Consider the following 9,831-nt stretch of genomic DNA (forward strand, 5'->3'; position numbering starts at 1 on the left):
GTCTGTCTCCCCCTGAATCTTGTATTGGACAATGGGAGAACATAGGGAAACAAAAATCAGAGCAAAACATATCATAACTATAACATAGACATGTCTTTCCCCTCTTAAAGACATGTGACTTCTCTCCTCTTGAGTACCAAGCATCTGGGGCCTTTGATGTGATTACCTCTCTCTCCCTTTTTCTCTTTCTCCCCCTATTTCTTTTTCTCCCCCTTTGAAGAGAATAAGATTTGATGTGATCTCTCTCCCCCTTTGACATCAATTTCTAAGAAGAGATCTTCTGAGTGTGAGTCAAATAGGTTTGGTCCTTGAGTCACAGAGCAAAGCAGCATATAGATTGTGATGCTGGTAGAGGACAAGAATCATCGAGTGGAGCTGGAATAAAACTATAGGAAGAACTAGCAAACTGTCTTCTCTACAGTGAAATCGGTGATACCGAGTTGTAGTCTTCGGTGGCACCGAGTTGGTTCAGTGTGACTGAAAGCAACAGATCAGTATGACCGAGTCCAACATAGAGAGAACACTTGTCACCTCAGCTCACTAGGCAAATAAGATCTCACGAAGATTTGCAAGGAATTAACTGAAGGACTTTCAAGGAATTGGATGCAGGGAAATGCAGGACTACAACAAAGAAAAGAAAATCTAGATGAAGTATGCAAAAACTCAAGAAAACACTAGAGAACTTCATCTAGAATTGGGCGGTGACAAAGTCACCTATGTTAGAGTATATTGACCGAGGAGTCAAGTGAGAACACTTGATCGTAAGTCATACTCATCGTTTAAGCTCAAAATGGGGTTACCATTTTTCGTTTAAGCATTTGATGTGTTCACATCTTGTTGAGTTGCTTTGACCTATGTCTTGAGGTAAAGCTTCTCTAAGATGGAATGACATACCTTGAGTGGTGGGTTGATCTTGATCATGTAGTTGAACTTGCGTGGGGTGCTCAAAGTTGGTGTAGCGCAAGAATGGTTGGGAGCACCACTTGGAGTTGAGTTCATCTACATACATGGGTTAGTTTTGCAAGGAAGATCACTTGTGTATCCAAAATGACAATCATGAAATTTGATACAAAATGAAATTTGATACATAGAATTTGTCAAAGGATATGTTGAAGGGTTTCATGCTTCCTTCTTTTCAACCACCATGGAGTAGAGACTTGGTGATGTAGAGATTGCTCAAGATGTGAGTGAGTTGAAATCTCATAGATTTATATTCATCCAAGTACCTACAAAGGTTAGATAGTATGCAAGGGTGCGAATATATCCAAGACATATGATCATCATCATAAGAGAAAACTCAAGGATTAGTCATAGGCTCATGCCTTGCATGTATCCAAATGGAGTTCCTACTCCAAGTTTGAAGCATCAATGATGTTCAATTCACCTCTCAAATGGAAAAATACTTTCTCATCAAGCGGTTTGGTGAATATATCCACCAATTGCTTATCGGTATGAACATGTTTAAGATCAATGTCCCCTATAGCAACATGATCTCGGATGAAATGGCAACGAACTTCAATATGCTTACTTCGAGAATGTCACACGGGATTGTGAGCAATCTTAATAGCACTCCCATTGTCACAAAGCAATGGAAGATGTTTCACATTGATCCCATAATCTTTAAGAGTTTGGGTCATCCAAAGTAATTGAGCACAACATGAACCGGCGGCAATGTATTCCGCTTCGGAGGTGGATAAGGATACTGAGTTTTGTTTCTTGCAAGACCAAGACACAAGAGATCTACCAATAAATTTACAAGTACCCGAAGTGGACTTTCTATCAACCTTGTCTCTGGCATAGTCCGAGTCGGAATAGCCAACAAGATCAAAAGAAGACCTCTTAGGATACCAAATGCCAAAATTTGGTGTATGTATTAAGTATCTCACTATCCTTTTCACAATTTTAAGATGACATTATTTGGGGGCCGCTTGATATCATGCACACATGCACACACTTAGCATAATATCGGGACGAGAGGCACATAGATATAACAACGATCCAATCATAGAGCGATAAACCTTTTGATCAACCGGTTTAGCATCCTTAGTCAAATCAAGATGTCCACTAGTAGGCATGGGAGTTTTCATACCTTTGCTTTCTTGCATGTTGAACTTCTTGAATAAGTCCTTGGTGTACTTTGTTTGAGAGACAAAGGTGCCTTCCTTAGTTTGCTTGATTTGCAAACCAAGAAAGAACTTGAGTTCACTCATCATAGACATCTCAAACTTCTCTGACATTAGTTTTCCAATCTTCTCACTAAAATGAGGGTTAGTTGAGCCAAATATGATATCATCAACATAAATTTGGCATACAAATAATTCACCATTAACCCTTTTAGTAAAAAGAGTAGAATCTATCTTTCCAATCTCAAAACCTTTTTCAATAAGGAACTTGGTCAAGCATTTATACCATGCTCTAGGAGCTTGTTTAAGACCATAAAGAGCTTTGTGAAGTTTGTAAACATGATCAGGTTTCTTAGGATTGATGAAGGCAGGAGGTTGTTTAACATAAACCTCCTCCTCAATCTCACCATTTAGAAAGGCACTCTTAATGTCCATTTTGTATAAAGTGATATCATGGTGATTAACATAGGCAAGTAAGATGTGGATGGACTCAAGTCTAGCAACGGGGGCATATGTCTCACCATAGTCCATAGCTTCGACTTGAGTGTAGCCTTGGGCGACGAGACGAGCTTTGTTACGGATGACTTGACCATCTTCGTCTTGCTTGTTGCGAAACACCCATTTGGTACCAATGATGTTGTGGTTGTTGTCGGGCTTCTCGACCAATGTCCACACTTGGTTTCTCTCAAAGTTTTGTAGCTCTTCATGCATGGCATTTATCCAATCTGGATCTTCCAATGCTTCTTCAACCTTCATAGGTTCAATGCTAGAGATGAATGAATAATGTTCACAAAAATTAGACAAATGAGTTTTAGAGCGAGTGATTCTCCTGGTTTTAATATAATTGTAGATTTGCTCGACGGGATGGTCTCTAGCGACTCTTGCTCGAACTCGTGGGAGATTTTTCTTGGGTCGGGGTGGAACATCTTCTTCATCATCTTGTCCTTTTTCTTGGCCTTCTTCATTGTTGACGTTGTCGTTCTCTTGTCATGGTGGAGAAGGAGGTTGATGAGGTTCATCTTGGTGTACTTCCTCGTTTTCTTCATCTTGATGTGTCCCACTCGTGGATGCTTTCGTATCAACTCTTGGTTCACCTTGTCGTGAGTAGAAGCTTCCACTTGGACGGACGAGGTACTCTCCTTCACCTCCGTTGGACGGATCTTGCCAATAGACAAGTCTTGGATTGCTTTCAAAGGATCTTTATCTCCTACATCAATTGGTAATTGCTCTACTTGCGAGCTGTTAGATTCATCAAACTTCACATCTACCGTTTCTTCAACCTTGGGGGTGAAATTGTTGTAGACACGATAATTGTGAGAGTTTGAGCCAACCAAGTAGGAAACCTTTGTGAGATTTAGGAGCAAATTTAGAACGATGATGCTTATCAAGAATGTAACACTTTGAGCCAAATACTCGAAAGTATCCAACTTGGGGTTTGTTACCGGTGAGGAGCTCATAAGCCGTCTTGCCGAGTAGCTTGTGAAGATACAAGTGATTCATTGCATGACAAGCTGTCTCAACGGCTTCCGCCCAAAAGTGTTTTGGAGTCTTGTACTCATCAAGCATCGTTCTTGCCATCTCAATAAGAGTTCAGTTCTTCCTCTCAACAACTCCATTTTTTTGAGGCGTGTACGTAGCCAAAAACTCGTGTGAAATCCCTTCTTCATCAAGAAAGGTGTCCACATTTGCGTTCTTGAACTCCGTTCCATTGTCACTACAAACCTTCTTGATCTTCAATTCAAATTGATATTGGGCCTTCCTAGCGAAGTTCTTGAAGATCTTTTGGACCTACGATTTATCATCAAGAAAGAACACCCATGTAAATCTTGAAAAATCATCAACTATAACTAGACCGAATGAGTTACCGCCGAGAGTCTTATAGGCATTGGGACCAAAAAGATCCATATGAAGTAGCTCGAGAGGTCTTCTTGTGGTCATAATGTTCTTCACGGGGTCACTTCCTCCAACTTATTTTCCTGCTTGACAAGCACTACAAAGTCTATCCTTGTCAAATATAACATCTTTTACTCCAAGGATATGATCACCTTTAATAAGCTTATCAAGATTCCGCATGTCCACATGACCTAACCTTCTATGCCACAACCAACCTTTTAAGGATTTAGCAATTAGGCAAGTTCTAGGTTGAGCCTTTTTAGTGAAATCAACAATGTAAAGATCACCTCTACGTGTACCGGTAAATACCATTTTATGATTATCTCTACGAAACACTTGGCAATCTACTTCAGCAAATAGGACACTAAAACCAAAGTCAGCAAGTCTAGATACGGAAAGTAAATTATAGCCAAGAGATTCAACGAGCATAACATTTTGTATGGAGCTATCATGCGAGATGGCCACCTTACCAAGGCCAACCACCTTACCCTTTGAGTTATCACCGAAAGTGACATACTTTCGAGGGCCATTGTTTTCAGCAAGCTCACGAAACATATCTTTGTCTCCGGTCATATGATCAGTACATCCACTATCAAGGACCCATTCCTTTCCTCCAGCCATGTAGCCGTGAAGATTAGCCATAAGACCAAAATGTCTCATCGCATCATCGAGATCATAGTCACTATCATCATTCTCATCATAGTATCCATGTTCAACGTTATCATGTGACGGACCAATTCCTAGAGAGAGTGATTCATTAGAAGTATGACCGTAACAATGTTCATCTCTATGAATTCTAAAGACTTCGGAAATGATATTGCTAATGATTCCAACATCTCCTTTTGCACTCTAAGATTAGTAAGCTCAAATAAGCAATCACCAAATTTGGGATCATTGGAACTCATCTTATTCAAGGCAATAGACTTATGAAGAATCTCATCTAGATTTTTCAAGGAATAATTTAGGAATCGTTCCTCAAGGAATCTCCATAAGGTGTAGGCACAATCAAGAGTAGGCAAGCTAGCAAGCAAGTTTCTAGGCAAACCTCTAGTAATTAAATTGACAGTTCTAAGAATATGGATCATGTCAATAGACTCATCAAGGGTAGGATGAAAAGGGTCAACATGAGGTGCACAAGGGCTAGTAATGTACTTGTTCAAATGATATTCATTGACAATCTCAAGCATCTCATTTTTCCACTCATGAAAGTACTCTCCATCAAGTATAGGCACTCTACGTCTAAGACTCCCCAACGTAGACTCATCCATCTTCCTCAGGTGTTTAAACCAAAGCAATGGAGACCAATGCTCTGATACCAATTGAAAGGATCGAGAAGAGGTGTCTAGAGGGGGGTGAATAGACTCTTAGCAAGAAAAGTTGCAGTTTTTAATTTCTTTAAGTTGAAGTGGAGTTTTGGCACAGGTTTAAACATTCACAATACATATCAAGAAAGCATGACAAGAGTATATGAGCAGCGGAAAGTAAATCATGCAAGTTGCAAGAATGTAAAGGGATGGGATTGGAGTGCGCAAACGCAATTGGAGACACAGAGATTTTTGGCGTGGTTCTGATAGGTGGTGCTATCATACATCCACGTTGATTGAGACTTCAACCCACGAAGAAGCAACCTTGTCTATCCCACCATGGCCATCGCCCACGAAGGACTTGCCTCACTAGGGTAGATCTTCACGAAGTAGGCGATCTCCTTGCCCGTACAAACGGTTGGAGATATGCCCTAGAGGCAATCATGTATGATGATATTTCCTATGTGTTTATGAATAAAGATAGTCCTTGGACATTATCAATGATGTGTATCAGCAAGTACATGACTTGTTTGTGGGACTATGCATTGTATGATGACTGTCCTAAAAGGTCCATAGTTGAAAGGGCTGTGTGGACGCGCAACCAACTAGACTAGCATATGACACGGTCAATGGCTTGGTCTTATTGGCCATGGAGCATTGGATGCTAACTGGATAATATGGACTTGGAAGGATCTGGTCGGATTCGACGTAGTCAGATCCGAGTCGAGATAAGGTCCGAGTCAGATAGACCCAACTATGAGACCCAGCGATATGTCATATGTGAGTCTCGAGTACAACATATGTTCTATGTCCTAAGACCTGAGTTGACGCCTGTACTCGGGATGGTGATAGACTTGCTTTGGGCCAACCAAACGCTACTTTGTGACTGGGTAGTTACAAAGGTAGGTTTCGGGCTTGTCCAGACCCATGCTGCGAGACATGGTCGAGCAAGATGGGATTTGCCCCTCCGATCAGGAGAGATATACTCTGGGCCCCTCGTGTGACCCGACCAGGATAAGCATGGCCATGCGACAAGGATTATGAGATAATCCGGTTTGTGGTCGGCATCACAGGAACGAGAAAGAGGTCGGGCTAGCACAAGGATGACAGACTCGCCTTGAGCCCGACAACATATATCATGTGGCAAAAGGAATGTAAGTATGATGTACAGGTTCGCCTAACCAGCTTCATAGGCTGTTTGGTGTTCGGCATGCCTTGCTAGAGGACACTACCAACTGTGCAGTTCGGAGGTGATCTGAACTGCGACCAAGCCGGCTTGAACCTAAGGGGTCGCGCACTTAAGGGAAGGAACCTACGAGGTCGGATCCAAAGACACTGGTCGGATGTGATCGCAGCTGTATTCGGATTGTGGCCAAGTAGACTTATGGGCTTTAGGGTCTGTGCAAGGCCCAAGTGTTGAGCCTACGACGGACGCATATATAAAGTGGAGGTGCCACACACTCACGTAATTGATCACTTCGGCGCTATCACTAGGGTTTGCATGTGTTGCGAATAGACACCTCCACTCACCGCCGGTTGTGTGATCGGACCTAGCAGTCCGCCGCACGACGTTCCTCCTACACGTGTGGATACTGTTAGAGGCGGTGCACTTGCGCCGCTCCAGCGAACCTGTACGTGGGAACCGACTACCGGCTGTACGAGGGAGATCGAACGAGGAGGAGACGATCCACGCGGACGTGCTGCCCCAACTCTTCTTCCGGTGCACGGCATTGCACGTCTAGTGGTAACGAACTACGATCCATCTCCCGTAGCATGTTCTTGGTTGTTCTGCATGTAGGAAAATTTTATTTTGCAGTCGTCGCACCCTACCGTAGAACCCCACAGTGGTATCAGAGCTTCTACTATAGGATTTGGATTCAGATCGTATGCATATTAGATATGTGGAGGTGATAGATGAGATCTATTGTCGTTGATAAGATCGGCTGTGTGCACGGTTGATGAGATCAACTGCACATGGGGATCGATGTGGCTATGTTTTCTGATGATCGGAATCGATGAGGTCGTGACACAACCTACCCCTACCGGTCGGTATTCGCCATCGGGGTTAACAGTGAAACGTAAATCCAAATCGGGCTCGCGATGATTGATAAGATCGGTTAGATCGGAAAATTCGGCGTGATCGGAGTTCAGATGTGATATGTGATTCCCGAAAACGTCGGGCGCTGCCCGCACCGGCGAGGGGCGCTGCCCCTTCGAACCCCGCCCGCTAACCAGCTAGCGGGACCGTGATACGTCTCTAATGTATCTATAGTTTTTGATTGCTCCATGCTATTATATTATCTATTTTGGATGTTAATGGGCTTATTTTTACACTTTTATATTATTTTTGGGACTAACCTATTAACCGGAGGCCCAACCCAAATTGCTGTTTTTTTGCCTATTTTAGAGTTTCGCCAAAAAGGAATATCAAATAGAGTCCAAACGGAATGAAACCTTCGGGAGCATTATTTTTGGAACAAACGTGATCCAGGAGACTTGGAGTGGACATGAAGAATCAACCAAGGAGGCCACGAGGCAGGGGTGCGCCCACCACCCCTGGGCGCGCCCTCCACCCTCGTGGGCCCCTTGTTGCTCCACCGACCTACTTCTTTCTCCTATATATATCCATGTACCCCACAAACATCCAGGAGCACCACGAAAACCTAATTCCACCGCCGCAACCTTCTGTACCCAAGAGATCCCATCTTGGGGCCTTTTCCAGAGCTCCACCGAAGAGGGCATTGATCATGGAGGGCCTCTACATCAAATCCATGGCCCCTCCGATGATGTGTGAGTAGTTTACTTCAGACCTTCGGGTCCATAGCTAGTAGCTAGATGGCTTCTTCTCTCTCTTTGGATCTCAATACAAAGTTCTCCTTGATTCTCTTGGAGATCTATTCGATGTAATCTTCTTTTGCGGCGTGTTTGTCGAGATCCGATGAATTGTGGGTTTATGATCAAGTTTATCTATGCACAATATTTGAATCTTCTCTGAATTCTTTTATGTATGATTGGTTTATCTTTGCAAGTCTCTTCAAATTATCAGTTTGGTTTGGCCTACTAGATTCATCTTTCTTGCAATGGGAGAAGTGCTTAGCTTTCGGTTCAATCTTGCGGTGCTCGATCCCAGTGACAGAAAGGGAAATGACACATATTGTATTTTTGCCATTGAGGATAAAAAGATGGGGTTTATATCATATTGCATGAGTTTATCCCTCTACATCATGTCATCTTGCTTAAGGCGTTACTCTGTTCTTATGAACTTAATACTCTAGATGCATGTTGGATAGCGGTCGATGTGTGGAGTAATAGTAGTAGATGCAGAATCATTTCGGTCTACTTGTCTCGGACGTGATGCCTACATACATAATCATGACTAGATATTCTCATAATTATTCACTTTTCTATCAATTGCTCGACAGTAATTTGTTCACCCACCGTAAATACTTATGCTATCTTGAGAGAAGCCACTAGTGAAACCTATGGCCCCCGGGTCTATTTTCCATCAGTCAAGTTTCCAATCTACTTTATTTTGCTATCTTTTACTTTCAATCTATATCATAAAAATACCAAAAATATTTATCTTATTATTATCATCTCTATCAGATCTCACTCTTGCAAGTGGCCGTGAAGGGATTGACAACCCCTTTATCGCATTGGTTGCGAGGTTCTTATTTGTTTATGTAGGTACGAGGTGACTCGCGCGTGGTCTCCTACTGGATTGATACCTTGCTTCTCAAAAACTGAGGGAAATACTTACGCTGCTTTACTGCACCACCCTTTCCTCTTCAAGGGAAAACCAATGCAGTGCTCAAGAGGTAGTAAGAAGGATTTCTAGCGTCGTTGCCGGGAGGCTCACGCCAAGTCAAGTCAAGATTTGATCTCCCACCAATGTGGGATTTCTGGCGCCGTTGCCGGGGAGATCTACGCCAAGTCAAGACATACCAAGTACCCATCACAACTCTTATCCTTCACACTAGATTATTTGCCATTTTCCTCTCATTTTCCTCTCCCCCACTTCACCCTTGCCGTTTTATTGACCCGCTTTTCCTTTTGCCCTCTCTTTTTCCATTCCCCTTCTCTTTTTTCAATTTGCCTCTTTTGCCTGTTTCTTGTTTGCTTGTGCATGGGGTTGCTTGCTTGTCACGATGGCTCAAGATAATACTAAATTGTGTGACTTTGCCAATACCAACAATAATGATTTTATTAGCACTCCGATTGCTCCTCTTACCGATGCTGAATCTTGTGAAATTAATACTGCTTTGCTAAATATTGTCATGAAAGATCCATTTTGTGGCCTTCCTAGTGAAGGTGCCACTTCCCATCTAAACAACTTTGTTGATTTGTGTGATATGCAAAAGAAGAAAGATGTGGATAATGATATTGTAACTTAAGCTATTTCCGTTTTCACTTAGAGATCATGCTAAAGCTTGGTTTTCGTCTTTGCCTAAAAATAGTATTGATTCATGGAATAAGTGCAAAGATGCTTTTATCTCTAAGTATTCCCCCCC

Source organism: Triticum dicoccoides, chromosome 2A (genome assembly GCF_002162155.2).
Source record: "Triticum dicoccoides isolate Atlit2015 ecotype Zavitan chromosome 2A, WEW_v2.0, whole genome shotgun sequence".
In the NCBI taxonomy this organism is placed as follows: domain Eukaryota; kingdom Viridiplantae; phylum Streptophyta; class Magnoliopsida; order Poales; family Poaceae; genus Triticum; species Triticum dicoccoides.